Source organism: Coregonus clupeaformis, chromosome 27 (assembly GCF_020615455.1).
Source record: "Coregonus clupeaformis isolate EN_2021a chromosome 27, ASM2061545v1, whole genome shotgun sequence".
Classification (NCBI taxonomy): Eukaryota; Metazoa; Chordata; class Actinopteri; order Salmoniformes; family Salmonidae; genus Coregonus; species Coregonus clupeaformis.
In genome coordinates this window covers 3,240,006-3,258,314 of record NC_059218.1, presented here as the reverse complement: position 1 = coordinate 3,258,314, position 18,309 = coordinate 3,240,006, and the positions used below count along the sequence as shown (strand labels likewise).

At 45.0% G+C, this 18,309-nt stretch overlaps 1 pseudogene; it reads left to right on the top strand.

Annotated features, from left to right (window-relative positions):
* The first annotated feature begins 1,938 nt into the window (after positions 1 to 1,938).
* The window catches only part of LOC121542166, a 154,937-nt pseudogene continuing 138,566 nt past the window's right edge, over positions 1,939 to 18,309 (top strand).

Below are 18,309 nucleotides of genomic sequence, written 5' to 3'. Positions count from 1 at the left end.
AGGCAGGGTCACCCACAATACCACCCCCATCAACCAACGAGTATCAGGGAACCACAGCTAGACGATCCAATTCCTGCTTATTAAGTCACCTCTGGTTCCCGTACTATTGGGATTGTCTTGGCTCCAGCGACACAATCCCCTCATCAACTGGACTGCTGGTCCCATCATGGGCTGGAGCCCATTCTACCACGCCAATTGCCTGAAGTCGGCCCAGCCACGTCTTCCTGTGGGCTTGGAAGTTTCCCCAGACCTCTCCGCCATTCCTGCAGAGTACCAGGACCTCCGGGATATTTTTAGTAAGACCGGGCCACTTCGCTTCCTCCACACCGACCCTATGACTGCGGGATCGACCTTCTCCCGGGCACCACACCACCCCGGGGACGGCTGTATTCACTTTCGGGTCCGGAGACCAAGGCTATGGAGAACTACATCGAGGACTACCTGGCTGCAGGGTGTATTCAGCCTTCTGCCTCCCCATGCATCGACTACCGGGGCCTCAATGACATCACAGTTAAGAACCGGTACCCACTACCACTCATCGCCTCGCCTTCGAGCCGCTCCAGGGGGCCACCGTTTTCTCCAAGTTGGACCTGCGGAACGTCTACCACCTGGTGTGGATACGGGAAGGGGGCGAGTGGAAGACTGCCTTCAACACGGCCAGCGGTCACTACGAATATCTGGTCATGCCATTTGGTCTTACCAATGCTCCAGCTGTGTTCCAGGCCCTGGTTAATGACGTTCTCTGCGGCATGTTGAACCGGTTTGTCTTTGTCTACCTCGACGACACCCTCGTCTTCTCCGCCCAAGAACACGTGCTCCACGTCTGACAGGTCCTCTAGCGCCTCATGGAGAACCAGCTTTTTGTGAAAGTGGAAAAATGCAAAATCCATCGCTCCACCATCCTCTTCCTTGGTTACATCATTGCTGCGGCGAATGTACAGATGGATCCCGGAAAGGTGAGAGCGGTGGTGGATTGGCCCCAACCTACGTCCAGAGTGCAGCTGCAACGCTTCCTGGGATTGCCTATTTTTATCGCCGCTTTATCCGGGGTTACAGCACCCTGGCTTTTCCCCTGTCTGCACTCACCTCTCCCAAGGTTCCGTTTACGTGGTCCAAAGCTGCGGACCGGGCATTCCGGGACCTCAAACGCCGCTTCACCACAGCTCCCATCTTCTTAATGCCACGTAGAGGAATTACGATGTAGGGAATCGTGAGCTTCTCGCGTTGAAGATGGTGTTGGAGGAGTGGAGGCACTGGTTGGAGGAGGCGGAACATCCTTTCATTGTGTGGACGGATCATAAGAATCTGGAATATCTCCGCACCGCCAAGGGTCTAGATTTGCCCTTCTTTTCACCCGGTTTAACTTCTCCTACTCCTACCGCCCGGGTTCCAATAATATCAAGCCGGATACGCTCTCATGCCTCAATAGCCCCGCGGCTACCCCATTGGCCCCGAGACCATCCTCCCCACCTTGTGTCTGGCGGCGGATCTCAGCTAGGGAATTGAGAAGCAGGTCCGTGAGGCGCAGCGTTCCCATCCGAACCCCGGGGAGGGGGGCCCAGATAATGATTTGTTCCTGACGCAGTCCGCCCCTCTGTCCTGGAGTGGGCCCACTCCTGCAGGCTTACCTGCCACCCAGGTTCCCACCGGACCCTGGCCTTTCTGCGACAATGCTTTTGGTGGCCTACCATGGTCCCTGACAACTCCACGTTCGTCGCCACCTGCACGATCTATGCGCAGAATAAGACTCCTCAGCAAACTCCAGCTGGACTCCTTCAACCCCTTCCTGTCCCTCACCATCCCTGGTCACACATCCCTGGACTTTGTCACTGGTCTCCCCCTGTCTGATGGCAACACCGTCATCCTAACTGTAGTGGACCGGTTTTCCATTTCATTCCTCTCCCCAAACTACCCTCTGCCAAAGAGACGGCCCAGCGCATGGTGCAGCACGTCTTCCAGATCCATGGACTCCTGGTGGACATGGTGTCCGACCGGAGTCCTCAGTTCTCGTCCCGGTTCTGGAAGGTGTTCTGCACGCTCATTGGGTCGTCGTTCAGCCTGTCCTCCGGGTTCCACCCCCAGTCTAACGGCCAGTCGGAGCGAGCTAATCAGGACCTAGAGACGACTCTTCACTGCCTTGTCTGGAGCCAGCAACTCGTGTGGGTTGAGTACACCCGCAACACCCTTCCCTGCTCTGCCACTGGTCTCCCGCCTCTTCCCAGAGCAAGAGGAAGAGGTCGGCATACCCTCGGCCCAGATGTTCGTCAGCTGCTGCCGCCGTACCTGGAAGAGAGCCCAATCGGCTCTTCTCAAGACCACCTCCAGGAATCGACTACAGGCGGACCGCCACCGGACCCCGGCTCCCTGGTATCGTCTCGGGCAGTGGGTATGGCTGTCCACAAGGGGATGTGCCCCTCCGGGTGGAGTTCCGCAAACTTTCCCCCCATTTTATTGGCCCTTTCCCCATCTCCAAGATATTTAGCCCTCTGCTGTTTGTCTTCTTTTGCCCCGTACCCTCTGTATACATCCCACTTTTCATGTGTCTTGGATACTCACAGCCCTTTGTCTCCTGTTTCCGGTTTTGACCATTCTGCCTGCCCTGACCCTGAGCCTGCCTGCCGTTTCTGTACCTTTCGGACTCTGCTCTGGATTGCTGACCTCTGCCTGCCCTTGACCTGTCATTTGCCTTCCCCCTGTTTTTGTAAATAAACGTTTTGCTATTTCAAACTGTCTGCGTCTGGGTCTTATCCTGAGCCTTGATACCCTGTTGGTTTTTGCCCAGACTACATGACCAGTCATTGAAGCAACGGACAACTAAGATGAAGGACATTGTGACCTCTTGTGGACAATCAGAGTCTTACAGTCAAAGTTTGAAAAGGCCCAACCGACCCCTTCCCAAGAAGGCTTGAGTCCAACAGAGATAAACAACGAAGGAAGACATCCACACATTATGATTTCTTACTCCAAACGGGCGGCGGTTAGTGTGCAAAGTATTTTGATTACTGTGAGGGTAGTTTCCAAATGTATGAATGTTGTGTCTCTCTTTCTGACTCTCTTTCTCTCTCTCTCTACTCCTCCCTCTTTTGGTAAACAAGCAGTCATGTTGTTGTTAGTCCTCTAGGGACCTGTTTCCATTGTATTAAGTTTCTAATCAATATCTTATACTGTGTGTGTGTGTATCCTGTGTTATCATTTAGTTAGTTAGTAAATAAATAATTAAATCAATTTGTGTGGTACGGAATGATCAGTAAAGCTGGGGATTGTGCAGATGCTAGGAGTATGCAACGTTCAGAATGACATGATACGAGGTAATGATTAATAAGTGGCTGTTATTGACGTAATAGATATCTATATATCTTCTAGAGTTAATTCGGGAGATGGTAACTCGTTAAACAATTTCTTCCGTGGTGCCCCAAATACTAAAGAGTTAATTGTTACATGATTAATTTAATCGGGTAACAATTAAACATAGTTAGTTAATTAGAGAAATAACAGTCATCAGATTAATGTCACGTTACGACAGTTTGCTATGGTGTGCGCTAATGAATACACCCAAAGGTTTTAGAATAACTAAGATGTTTCACAGTATTTACAAGTTAGGGTTAGCTGTTTACATTTTAGTCATTTAGCAGACGCTCTTATCCAGAGCGACTTACAGAAGCAATTAGGGTTAAGTGCCTTGCTCAAGGGCACATCGACAGGTTTTTCACCTAGTCGGCTCAGGGATTAGAACCAGCAACCTTTCGGTTACTGGCACAACGCTCTTACCCACTAAGCTAGCATTGCTCATGCATAGTGGAATACACCATAGACAACTGTTTCTATAGATTTCCTCTATGCCAAACAGGAGAAACAAAACATTTATATTAATCAAATCAGTTGCCAGTCCGATAGATAACTACAAGAAATGCCATCACAAGAATCATATAAAGGATGCTTAACTTGTCCTTATTAAAATGAGTGTTTGACGCATTCCAATGCTGAATATCAGTAACTAAACATGTAATTTCTGCCAAGCCAAAGACATGTAAATAAATCAACATTAATCAATGTTAATATCAGATGTGACAGTATCCCATTATCAGCAAAGAAACCAGAGACCATACCTTTATGATATATAAAGCCATCTCCTCAGCATAAGGTGTTATCGATTGGTCCAACCCTCCATCCGTACCTTTAGACTGTAACAACAAACACAGTGATAGGCTATTCATCTAGCTCACGTCTCCGGGGACGAGCATGTATATGAGAAAGGTTGCAATCAAGGGAGAGGCCATTTATTTTGGTGTGTGGGACGAGGTGTGTGTGTATGTGAGTACGAGAGGCCCAACTGATTTCCACATGGTTCCTTCAGAGGATCTGCACCGGTAGTTTATCAGGAGCTTATTGGCCCATTATAAATCAATTGAACTAGCGACACATGAACTTTACAGTGTGCAATATTTAAAAGCCATAAGTATAGGTCTCTCTCTCTCATTTGTGAAAGAGCTCACATATGAACTGTGCAAATGTGCTACAGAGTGTGTGTAAAGTTGCATGTTCTTGGAACAGCATAGAAGGCTACATGGAAATAAAAAGGTCCCATGGGATGTGTCAAACTCCTGAGTTTATGTTTCAGTGTCAAGCTTTTAGACTACACACTTGAAAAAAATCAAGGCCTAAAATGACACATCGTGTTGATCAAATAGATATGCTACCGTACGTTTGTAAAAATCCTGCCCATTGATGAGTCTATGACACGTACACACGCACTTGATGTATCTGGTTTCAAAGGGTTGCAAAGGGACCTCCTTGGCCCTCTCTCTCTCCCTCCCTCTCACTCTCTTTCCCCTCTCTCTCAAAGCTCTGGGCTGCCTCCCCTCTCGCCACAAAGCTTGGGGGCTTCCGCCCCCCTTAGTCCTGTCACTCACTCAGGTGCAGGGGTGCTCTGAAAGGGGGCCTATAGGAGCTCCATCGAGCCCTCCTTGCTCCAGACTCCTTCAAATGGGCCACCCCCCGAGGAAAAAGGCTGTCCCATTGTATCGGCCATTGTCCCCCCCAACAACCCCCTCCTACCCTCCCTCCTTTGGCCCTGTCTGCGATGATGTAAGAGGGACCCCTGGCAGTCAGAGAATGAGCCCCTGGTGAATAGACGAGGATGTTCATCACTATTAAGGGATATATCTCTTCAGTCTGCTGCCCAACAAGGCTTCACACAAAGGACGAGAAGCTTTTAATTCACAGGGGCAAGCTTTTCTCCTCCTCCTCCATCTTCTACTCCTCCTTGCTTTTCTCTGACTGTCCTCTTCTATTGCTCTCTGTCACTCGTTCTCCTTTGAGAGGAATTGTAGCCATTGTCGACGGACAGGGAGTGTTTTGGTTTGTCTTTGGGTTTTTGGGGTTGGCTAAAGGGGTTAATCCTGCTGTTAAGGTTTCTTAAGGTTGTGAAAGGGTTTATCAAATCATGCGCCAAATACAACAGGTGTAGACATTACAGTGAAATGCTTACTTACAAGCCCTTAACCAACAATGCATTTTAAAACCAACATTTAAAATAAAGTGTTAAGTTAAAAAAATAAAAGCAAATAACTAAAGAGCAGCAGTAAAATAAAATAACAGTAGGGAGGCTATATACAGGGGGGTACCGGTGCAGAGTCAATGTGCGGGGGCACTGGCTAGTCGAGGTAATTGAGGTAATATGTACATGTGGGTAGAGTGACTATGCATAAATAATAAACAGAGTAGCAGCAGCGTAAAAGAGGGGGGTGGGGGTGGGAAGGCAGTGCAAATAGTCTGGGTAGCCATGATTAGCTGTTAAGGAGTCTTATGGCTTGGGGGTAGAAGCTGTTGAGAAGCCTTTTGGACCTAGACTTGGCGCTCCGGTACCGCTTGCCGTGCGGTAGCAGAGAGAACAGTCCATGACTAAGGTGGCTGGAGTCTTTGACAATTTTGAGGGCCTTCCTGTGACACTGCCTGGTATAGAGGTCCTGGATGGCAGGAAGCTTGGCCCCAGTGATGTACTGGGCCGTACACACTACCCTCTGTAGTGCCTTGCGGTCGGAGGCCGAGCAGTTGCCATACCAGGCGGAGATGCAACCAGTCAGGATGCTCTCGATGGTGCAGCTGTAGTACTTTTTGAGGATCTGAGGACCCATTCCAAATCTTTTCAGTCTCCTGAGGGAGAATGGGCTTTGTCGTGCCCTCTTCACAACTGTCTTGGTGTGTTTGGACCATGATAGTTCGTTGGTGATGGACACCAAGGAACTTGACGCTCTCAACCTGTTCCACTACAGCCTCGTCGATGAGAATGGGGGCTTGCTCAGTCCTTTTCTTTTTCCTGTAGTCCACAATCATCTCCTTTGTCTTGATCACGTTGAGGGAGAGGTTGTTATCCTGGCACCACACGGCCAGGTCTTGGACCTCCTCCCTATAGGCTGTCTCATCGTTGTCGGTGATCAGGCCTACCACTGTTGTGTCGTCAGCAAACTTAATGATGGTGTTGGAGTCGTGCCTGGCCATGCAGTCATGAGTGAACAGGGAGTACAGGAGGGGACTGAGCACGCACCCCTGAGGGGCCCCCGTGTTGAGGATCAACGTGGCAGATGTGTTGTTACCTACCCTTACCACCTGGGGGCGGCCCGTCAGGAAGTCCAGGATCCAGTTGCAGAGGGAGGTGTTTAGTCCCAGGATCCTTAGCTTAGTGATGAGCTTTGAGGGCACTATGGTGTTGAACGCTGAGCTGTAGTCAATGAACAGCATTCTCACGTAGGTGTTCCTCTTGTCCAGGTGGGAAAGGGCAGTGTGGAGTGCAATAGAGATTGCATCATCTGTGGATATGTTGGGGCGGTATGCAAATTGAAGTGGGTTTCTGGGAAAAGGGTGTTGATGTGAGCCATGACCAGCCTTTCAAAGCACTTCATGGCTACAGACGTGAGTGCTATGAGTCGGTAGTCATTTAGGCAGGTTATCTTAGTGTCCTTGGGCACAGGGACAATGGTGGTCTGCTTGAAACTTTAACTGAGATTTGCTGTCTGCAGGGTGAGGTAATTGTGTTATTTTTGTTTAAGCTTTTCTTGTGTTTGAGAGAGAGGCCGCAGACAGGGTCAAACCGAGGTCTGTCCATTCTAAGACACACAAATGGCCTTGTGTGTGTGTGTGCATGTGTGTCTCTTACTTTGTTGATTAATTTTCCAGAACACTGCTTTTCTATGGAGCTCACTTCTTCAGAGACCAAGCCATTCAAAGTGTCTCTTAAAAAAACATGCATTATTATACCACAACATCACCAGCCAGATCCCCACCAGCCGGGAATCGAATCCACAACCTTGCCGTTGCAAGCACCATGCTTTACCAACTGAGCCACATGGCACCTACTGTAAACACTAGATACTATGGAACACAAAGCTTTTACTATCTCACCCTGGAATATTCAAGGTCTGAGGTCATCTGCCTTTGGCCTAAGGAGCAGGAACCCAGACTTCATCAAAGAAATTGGATATACAGACATTGTCATCCTACAAGAAACATGGTATAGAGGAGACGGACCCACTGGTTGCCCTCTAGGTTACAGAGAGCTGGTAGTCCCATCCACCAAACTACCAGGTGTGAAACAGGGAAGAGACTCATGGGGTATGCTAATTTGGTATAGAGCAGACCTAACCCACTAGCTAGAAATAAATAAGGAAATTATCTCAAAAGAGAAAACATTTCCTCATGTGTGCTACCTACAGTATATCCCCCCCAAATAATCCCCATACTTTAATGATGACAGCTTCTCCATCCTAGAGGGAGAGATAAACCACTTCCAGGCCCAGGGACATGTACTAGTATGTGGTGACCCAAATGCCAGACCTGGACAAGAACCTGACACTCTCAGCACACAGGGGGACAAACACCTACACTGTACCTGGAGGTGACAGCATTCCCTCCTCAATATGTCCCCCTAGACACAATTACAACAAAACAACCAACAAAAACGGGTCACAACACCTACAGCTCTGTCGCACGCTGGGTGTGTACCAGTGGAGGCTCCTCAGAGAAGGAAGGGGAGGACCATCCTCCTCAGTGATTTTCATAAAAATAAAAATAGTGAAACATTAAAAAAAGTTATCAGTTTTTAGATAAAACTATACTAAATATAGTAATACAGTGAGGGAAAAAAGTATTTGATCCCCTGCTGATTTTGTATGTTTGCCCAATGACAAAGACATAATGGTAGGTTTATTTGAACAGTGAGAGACAGAATAACAACAACAAAATTCAGAAAAACGCATGTAAAAAATGTCATAAATTGATTTGCATTTTAATAAGGGAAATAAGTATTTGACTCCTCTGCAAAACATGAATTAGTACTTTGTGGCAAAACCCTTGATGGCAATCACAGAGGTCAGATGTTTCTTGTAGTTGGCCACCAGGTTTGCACACATCTCAGGAGGGATTTTGTTCCACTCCTCTTTGCAGATCTTCTCCAAGTCATTAAGGTTTCGAGGCTGACGTTTAGCAACTCGAACCTTCAGCTCCCTCCACAGATTTTCTATGGGATTAAGGTCTGGAGACTGGCTAGGCCTCTCCTTGGTCGTGTGTTTTGGGTCATTGTCATGCTGGAATACCCATCCACGACCCATTTCAATGCCCTGGCTGAGGGAAGGAGGTTCTCACCCAAGATTTGACGGTACATGGCCCCGTCCATCGTCCCTTTGATGCGGTGAAGTTGTCCTGTCCCCTTATCAGAAAAACACCCCCAAAGCATAATGTTTCCACCTCCATGTTTGACGGTGGAGATGGTGTTCTTGGGGACATAGGCAGCATTCCTCCTCCTCCAAACACGGCGAGTTGAGTTGATGCCAAAGAGCTCCATTTTGGTCTCATCTGACCACAACACTTTCACCCAGTTCTCCTCTGAATCATTCAGATGTTCATTGGCAAACTTCAGACAGGCATGTATATGTGCTTTCTTGAGCAGGGGGACCTTGCGGGCGCTGCAGGATTTCAGTCCTTCACGGCGTAATGTGTTACCAATTGTTTTCTTGGTGACTATGGTCCCAGCTGCCTTGAGATCATTGACAAGATCCTCCCGTGTAGTTCTGGGCTGATTCCTCACCGTTCTCATGATCATTGCAACTCCACGAGGTGAGATCTTGCATGGAGCCCCAGGCCGAGGGAGATTGACAGTTATTTTGTGTTTCTTCCATTTGCGAATAATCGCACCAACTGTTGTCACCTTCTCACCAAGCTGCTTGGCGATGGTCTTGTAGCCCATTCCAGCCTTGTGTAGGTCTACAATCTTGTCCCTGACATCCTTGGAGAGCTTTTTGGTCTTGGCCATGGTGGAGAGTTTGGAATCTGATTGATTGCTTCTGTGGACAGGTGTCTTTTATACAGATAACAAGCTGAGATTAGGAGCATTCCCTTTAAGAGTGTGCTCCTAATCTCAGCTCGTTACCTGTATAAAAGACACCTGGGAGCCAGAAATCTTTCTGATTGAGAGGGGGTCAAATACTTATTTCCCTCATTAAAATGCAAATCAATTTATAACATTTTTTCCATGCATTTTTCTGGATTTTTTTGTTGTTATTCTGTCTCTCACTGTTCAAATAAACCTACCATTAAAATTATAGACTGATCATTTCTTTGTCAGTGGGAAAACGTACAAAATCAGCAGGGGATCAAATACTTTTTTCCCTCACTGTATGTCACCAAATAATTGATTAAAACACACTGTTTTGCAATTAAGGTCTATAGTAGCGTCAACAGCACTCTGTAGGGGAGCACCATGGTGTAGCCGGGGGCCAGCTAGTTTCCGTCCTCCTCTGGGTACATTGACTTCAATACAAAACCTAGGAGGCTCACGGTTCTCACGGTTCTCACCCGCTTCCATAGACTTACAGTAATTATGACAACTTCCGGAGGACGTCGTCCAAACTATCAGAGCTCTTGCAGCATGGGACCGAGAGACTGAAAAATAGCTTCTATCTCAAGGCCATCAGACTGTTAAACAGCCATCACTAGCACATTAGAGGCTGCTGCCTATGGACCTAGACTAGAAATCACTGGCCACTTTAAGAAATGGAACAGTAGCCATTTTAATATTGTTTACATATCTTGCATTACTCATCTCATATGTATATACTGTATTCTATAATATTCTCCTGTATTTTAGTCCATGCCGCTCTAACATCGCTCGTCCATATACAGTACCAGTCAAAAGTTTGGACACACCTACTCATTCAAGAGTTTTTCTTTAATTTTACTATTTTCTACATTGTAGAATAATAGTGAAGACATCAAAACTATGACATAACACATATGGAATCATGTAGTAACCAAAAAAGTATTAAACAAATGAAAATATATTTTATATTTGAGATTCTTCAAATAGCCACCCTTTGTCTTGATGACAGACTCTTGGCATTCTCTCAACCAGCTTCATGAGGTAGTCACCTGGAACGCATTTCAATTAACAGGTGTGCCTTTTTAAAAGTTAATTTGTGGAATTCTTCTTAATGTGTTTGAGCCAATCAGTTGTGTTGTGACAAAAAAACAGAAGAGTTGAGCGTGCATTACTATTCACCCCCCCAAAGTCAATACTTTGTAGGGCCACCTTTTGCAGCAATTACAGCTGCAAGTCTCTTGGGGTATGTCTCTATAAGCTTGGCACATCTAGCCACTGGGAATTTTGCCCATTCTTCAAGGCAAAACTGCTCCAGCTCCTTCAAGTTGGATGGGTTCTGTTGGTGTACAGCAATCTTTAAGTCATAACACAGATTCTCAATTTGATTGAGGTCTGAGGTTTGACTAGCCTATTCCAAGACATTTAATTGTTTCCCTTTAAACCACTGAAGTGTTGCTTTAGCAGTATGCTTAAGGTCATTGTCCTGCTGGAAGGTGAACCTCCGTCCCAGTCTCAAATCTCTGGAAGACTGAAACAGGTTTCCCTCAAGAATTTCCCTTTATTTAGCGGCATCCATCATTCCTTAAATTTCCCAGTCCCTGCCGATTAAAAACATCCCCATAGCATGATGCTGCCACCACCATGCTTCACTGTGGGGATGGTGTTCTCGGGGTGATGAGAGGTGTTGGGTTTGCACCATACATAGCGTTTTCCTTGATGGCCCAAAATCTCAATTTTAGTCTCATCTGACCAGAGTACCTACTTCCATATGTTTGGGGAGTCTCCCACATGCCTTTTGGCGAAAACCAAACGTGTTTGCTTATTTTTTTCTTAAAGCAATGGCTTTTTTCTAGCCACTCTTACGTAAAGCCCAGCTCTGTGGAGTGTACGGCATAAAGTGGTCCTATGGACAGATACTCCAATCTCCGCTGTGGATCTTTGCAGCTCCTTCAGGGTTATCTTTGGTGTCATTGTTGCCTCTCTGATTAATGCCCTCCTTGCCTGGTCCGTGAGTTTGGTGGGCGGCCCTCTCTTGGCAGGTTTGTTGTGGTGCCATATTCTTTCAATTTTTTTATAATGGATTTAATAGTGCTCCATGGGATGTTCAAAGTTTCTGATATTTCTTTATAACCCAACCCTGATCTGTACTTCTCCACAACTTTGTCTCTGACCTGTTTGGAGAGCTCCTTGGCCTTCATGGTGCCGCTTGTTTGGTGGTGCACCTTGATTAGTGGTGTTGCAGACTCTGGGGCCTTTCAGAACAGGTGTGTATATATGCTGAGATCATGTGACACTTATATTGCACACAGGTGGACTTTATTTAACTAATTATTTGACTTCTGAAGGTAATTGGTTGCGCCAGATCTTATTTAGGGGCTTCATAGCAAAGGGGGTGAATACATATGCACACACCACTTTTCCGTTATTTATTTTTTAGAATTTTTTGAAACAAGTAATATTTTCATTTCACTTCACCAATTTGGACTATTTTGTGTATGTCCATTACATGAAATCCAAATAAAAATCAATTTAAATTACAGGTTGTAATGCAACAAAATAGGAAAAATGCCAAGGGGGATGAATACTTTTGCAAGGCACTGTATATAGATGTCCTAGCCTACCTCTTTCAGGTAATACATTCAATGCAGTATTAGCCTTATATGTAGGTAATGAATGATGGGTTATGCATAATAAGCTTCTAGCTTATAGCCTCTGTCTCTTGCGCAACACGCACCTGTGCTCCGCTGGCCACTGTTAAAAAGGCTCCTTAGCTCTTGGGGTCCCATGCAGGAAAAGCAAGACTAGAATAGCTTGCTGCACATTATTTTTTTTAGCATTTCTTATACGAATAGACTATTCGAAGAGGGACGCAATCTCTTTTTTCAGAATTTTAAATACAGCAGCCAATAGAACTCACGGGTAGTTTGAAAGAAGACCGAACGTGCGATGGTGGTAGGCTATAACAGTTATTTATTCAGACCCATAACCATTCAATCCTCGTGAAGAGAAGTGAAAGCATTCTGCATCTCATTCTTGTCCCACATTATTCAAGCATGTCATTAGAATTATGAAGATAAGAACAACGAAACTTATTTAATTTAACTGTTGAAAGTGAGGAAGGAATGAAGCAACACTAGAGAGAAAGGGGAGTTAGGCTAATAACATTAGGGGAACTATTAAAATCAAATTCGCTAGCCTATACTTGTATCTTTGTAGGATGTGCTGCACCAGAATCGTATGTTCTTGTCATGTGTCAGTGTAATGTGGTGGATCGATGTCAGGCGCAGGACACAGAACTCTATGAAACGTACTTTACTGAATAAGTAAAGAAAACAATACAAAATACCTCCACACAGGGAGGAACAAACCCGCCCACCTACGACACACGAAACGAAAACAAACACGCACAAAACACACTGGGAGCCACTGGGTTAAATAGGAGTAATTACTGATGGGAAACAGGTGTGTGACAATCAGACAACAACAGGTAGAACATAGAAACATAGAACATAGATTGGCAGCAGCTAGTATTCCGGTGACGACGAACGCCAAAGCCTGCCCGAGCAAGGAGGAGGGGCAGCCTCGGCAGAATCCGTGACAGTTCTCTCCATGCTTTATCATGGTTTGAACGAGGTGCATAATTCCAGTCCATATAATACAGTGTAATACAATACAGTACAGTAATAGAGTTCACACTCAAAAAGATTAGCATACTGGCGCTTGTTTAATTTATTTACCCAAGAGAGCATAAGTAGGACTATATCTATGGGCTTGGATGTTTCTCTGTCGTGCATAATGTTCAGTGGTCTACATATCATGTAGTCTATGTATTGATAACGACACAATAATTTAGGCTTTTTTGGGCTTGGGCTTATTAAATATCTTTAATGTAGGTCTTATAAAATGTATTTAATCAGGCTCAGGGTGCATCAGGCTTGAATTTTCTATCAAAGCTCCAATCAAATCCAGACATAGGCCTATTTATATGCTTTATAATGCTTTTGAATGACACTTCAGGTTTTGGCGGGAAATACTGGGTTACCCGGGAGAAAAGTGATTTATTCTCAGGATGGAACATTTGTAAACTACCAGGAAAATAGTCAACCCTAGAAGGGGCCAGAGACAATTACTCGATGCCGACACATCTTTCTAGCTAAGTTACAGGCTGAAGCTATGTTGCACTTGATGAGCTGTGACTGTTTCATCCTAACATTGTTGGTGCCGACATGTAAAACATCCCAATAGTCTCTACAATTGCCAATTTTAGTCTCAAGCCCTGTACACATCGTGACATTTTTCATTCACCCAATTTTTTTGTTCTGCTACTGGATGGAGACACCAACTCAGTGGCCTTGTGGTTAGAGTGTCTGCCCTGACATTGGAAGGTTGTTAGTTCAATCCCTGGCTGAGTCCTACCAAAGACTGTAAAAATGGGACTTGATGTGTCTCTGCACTCAGCTTTAAGAAGATATGTTGGGGGTAAGGTCTAGCATCCTGTCCAGGAGTTGTACTTGTACAACAAGCTGCCTCACACTACAGAGATAGGATATGGGCCGTACTTACTGGGCATAGGGATTCACAAGATGGAGGAGAGTCTCTCGTCAGAGATCACATTTATTTTGGGAGATTGCAAAATATGACCTTTTCATTCAAGACAGGAGAAACATATTGTTTCAGGTGACAATAAATGTTTCGTTTATTTACTTTTTCCTCGACTTACAGAGCAGCTAGCTAGCCAGCTACAAGCTAGGCTAGGTTGAAGATACTGTAGCTAGTGACCTCCAACTAATAATGATAATCAAAAACAAATGTGATTCCCGTCACAATAAACTAAAACGGAAGGCGTTTATGTGCATTATTTAACATTACTATTACAATAGTACTCACTTATAGAAATGGGTAATTGTTTGCAAGTTGCTAGCTATCCCATAAAGCCATCACATATTTTCATCTTGTTCTGTGGTTTGGTAACTTCCTGTTCTATTGATGGACTCTGGCTGCACTAAAGACGTCGCAAAGTTTGGACAAATTCAAAGTATGCGGCATCCGTTTCGCAACGAAGCCTTGAACCGCAAGGGGGTGCTGTAACACCACTCCATTGTGGATGGTCCTCATTGAAATGAATGACATCTGGCGCAATGCAACGGACTGCTCAGATGTGAATCGGGCATCCACCAGCATCATCTTCAGATTACATTTACATTTACATTTACGTCATTTAGCAGACACTCTTATCCAGAGCGACTTACAAATTGGTGCATTCAGATTAGCCTCTACGTCGTTAGCCCTGTCCGCTGGTAAACATTGTATGATCGCTGGATGATTATTTTTAAGTCTAATATTGTGGGTAATGGAGTCGCCAATGACTAGGGTTTAAAATTTAGTCAGGGCTAATAGTGGGAGGCTTCGGCGGGTGGAGGAGAGACCTGAGACGTCTCCAGCTCTGACTCCGACTCATTGCTTAGTGGGGAAAACTGGGTTAAAAATTATATCTACAGCCACCGGTTGAGCATGCCTACAGCATTTCTTTCCAGAAGCTGTGAGAAAAGTGTCCGGCTGCGGGGACTGTGCAGTGGATTAACACTACTACCTGTACTTAGTGGTGGCACAGACGCTGTTTCATCCTTTCCTAAATTTAAATTGCCCTTGTGTCTGATGCCAGGCTTGCAACTCGGCTATCCACACCATAAGGCGATTGTTCTCCTGCATATTATGAGTAGGGTAGTTTGGGGCAACTAGCCACCTTAAAGGTGCACTATGCAGAAATCGCTCCACCATTTCCTGGTTGCTAAAATTCGAATAGTTTGCCTGTCGGAGCTAGAAGCACAAGCATTTCGCTACAACCGCAATAACATCTGCTAAACACGTGTATGTGACCAATAACATTTCATTTCATTTCAGTTTATGTGACAAAACAATCAAGTATAGTGTAGAGAATCACTGTACAATCTAAACCGCTGTAAAATTAATGTTCCATAACCAAAAATATTTTATGCTGGTGTACAAAGCCGAGAGTCCTAAAAGATACAAAAATGAAACGTAATAACGGGAAGCATATAAATAGGGCACATAGAACAGATCTACCGTGTCTTAGACTTGCTTTCAATGAGAATGACAGATCTATTATTTCTATGTGAATTGGTCAGGTTGCCCAAAAAGTTACACATTGCAGCTTTAAGCAAAATGTCTAATTGCTGACACAAAAAAGTTTTGTAAAAATGTGGTATGTGGATGATGGCCATGCTTAGGCAAATAAATGATTAAATAAAATAAACGGATAACACACACACACACACACACAAACAAACACATGGTGTAACTTGCCCCATGAAGATTAGTGTGTTCAAATCTATTTTAGAAATTTGATTTTGAATTTTTTGAGCAATTAACTCTTAAAAGCTAAAGTCTAATCATCTTATTTAAATCTAGTCTAATATTGAAACAAAATGGCATTGCACGTCTCACTATTAATATCCTATAAAAAAAATGACTGTGTTAACTCAATGAAGTTATTTGGACATGATTTGGAAAATGCTAAATTAGGTACCATTGACTTGCATTGGATTGCCCGTGGGGCAAGTTGCCCCATTGGAAGGGGGGCGAGTTGCCCCCAGCACACTCACCTTCAATTTTATTGCTTTAATAAAAACGGATTAAAATGTTTCTCTCTAAACAAGTTGATTATTTATCTTTAGGCTCCCCTAATGGTCGATATATAAAAAGGTTATAGATGTAATTTCATTACATTACATACAGTGGGGAGAACAAGTATTTGATACACTGCCGATTTTGCAGGTTTTCCTACTTACAAAGCATGTAGAGGTCTGTAATTTTTTAACATAGGTACACTTCAACTGTGAGAGACGGAATCTAAAACAAAAATCCAGAAAATCACATTGTATGATTTTTAAGTAATTAATTTGCATTTTATTGCATGACATAAGTATTTGATACATCAGAAAAGCAGAACTTAATATTTGGTACAGAAACCTTTGTTTGCAATTACAGAGATCATACGTTTCCTGTAGGTCTTGACCAGGTTTGCACACACTGCAGCAGGGATTTTGGCCCACTCCTCCATACAGACCTTCTCCAGATCCTTCAGGTTTCGGGGCTGTCGCTGGGCAATACGGACTTTCAGCTCCCTCCAAAGATGTTCTATTGGGTTCAGGTCTGGAGACTGGCTAGGCCACTCCAGGACCTTGAGATGCTTCTTACGGAGCCACTCCTTAGTTGCCCTGGCTGTGTGTTTCGGGTCGTTGTCATGCTGGAAGACCCAGCCACGACCCATCTTCAATGCTCTTACTGAGGGAAGGAGGTTGTTGGCCAAGATCTCGTGATACATGGCCCCATCCATCCTCCCCTCAATACAGTGCAGTCGTCCTGTCCCCTTTGCAGAAAAACATCCCCAAAGAATGATGTTTCCACCTCCATGCTTCATGGTTGGGATGGTGTTCTTGGGGTTGTACTCATCCTTCTTCTTACTCCAAACATGGCGAGTGGAGTTTAGACCAAAAAGCTCTATTTTTGTCTCATCAGACCACATGACCTTCTCCTATTCCTCCTCTGGATCATCCAGATGGTCATTGGCAAACTTCAGACGGGCCTGGACATGCGCTGGCTTGAGCAGGGGGACCTTGCGTGCGCTGCAGGATTTTAATCCATGACGGCGTAGTGTGTTACTAATGGTTTTCTTTGAGACTGTGGTCCCAGCTCTCTTCAGGTCACTGCCGTGTAGTTCTGGGCTGATCCCTCACCTTCCTCATTATCATTGATGCCCCACAAGGTGAGATCTTGCATGGAGCCCCAGACAGAGGGTGATTGACCGTCATCTTGAACTTCTTCCATTTTCTAATAATTGCGCCAACAGTTGTTGCCGTCTCACCAAGCTGCTTGCCTATTGTCCTGTAGCCCATCCCAGCCTTGTGCAGGTCTACAATTTTATCCCTGATGTCCTTACACAACTCTCTGGTCTTGGCCATTGTGAAGAGGTTGGAGTCTGTTTGATTGAGTGTGTGGACAGGTGTCTTTTATACAGGTAACGAGTTCAAACAGGTGCAGTTAATACAGGTAATGAGTGGAGAACAGGAGGGCTTCTTAAAGAAAATCTAACAGGTCTGTGAGAGCCGGAATTCTTACTGGTTGGTAGGTGATCAAATACTTATGTCATGCAATAAAATGCAAATTAATTACTTAAAAATCATACAATGTGATTTTCTGGATTTTTGTTTTAGATTCCGTCTCTCACAGTTGAAGTGTACCTATGATAAAAATGACAGACCTCTACATGCTTTGTAAGTAGGAAAACCTGCAAAATCGGCAGTGTATCAAATACTTGTTCTCCCCACTGTATACAACATTTACATTTTAGTCATTTAGCAGACGCTCTTATCCAGAGCGACTTACAGTTTGCACATACATTATTTTATCGAACCCACAACCCTGGCGTTGCAAACGCCATGCTCTACCAACTGAGCTACATCCCCTGCCGGCCATTCCCTCCCCTACCCTGGACGACGCTGGGCCAATTGTGCGCCGCCCCATGGGTCTCCCGGTCGCGGCCGGCTACGACAGAGCCTGGATTCGAACCAGGATCTCTAGTGGCACAGCTAGCACTGCGATGCAGTGCCTTAGACCACTGCGCCACTCGGGAGGTAACTTTTTCTAAATAATGAAATATTAGATCAACTTACCTTAGAATCATTTTGTTGGAGGGACTTGACATTTTTAGATGAGAAAGATTAAATGATTAGTTGAGCAAGAGTAGTGGCAGCCAGGGAAAGTGTTGGGAAAAAAATTGGTGACATAAAGTGGTTTCTGTGAGAATTACGGGGGGGGGGGCAAGTTGCCCCAAACTACCTTACAGCAACTGCAGTGAGAAGGCATAATGTTACTTAGCTTCGGCTGGTGGAAGTCCTGCAGCTCTATGTCCAGATAAA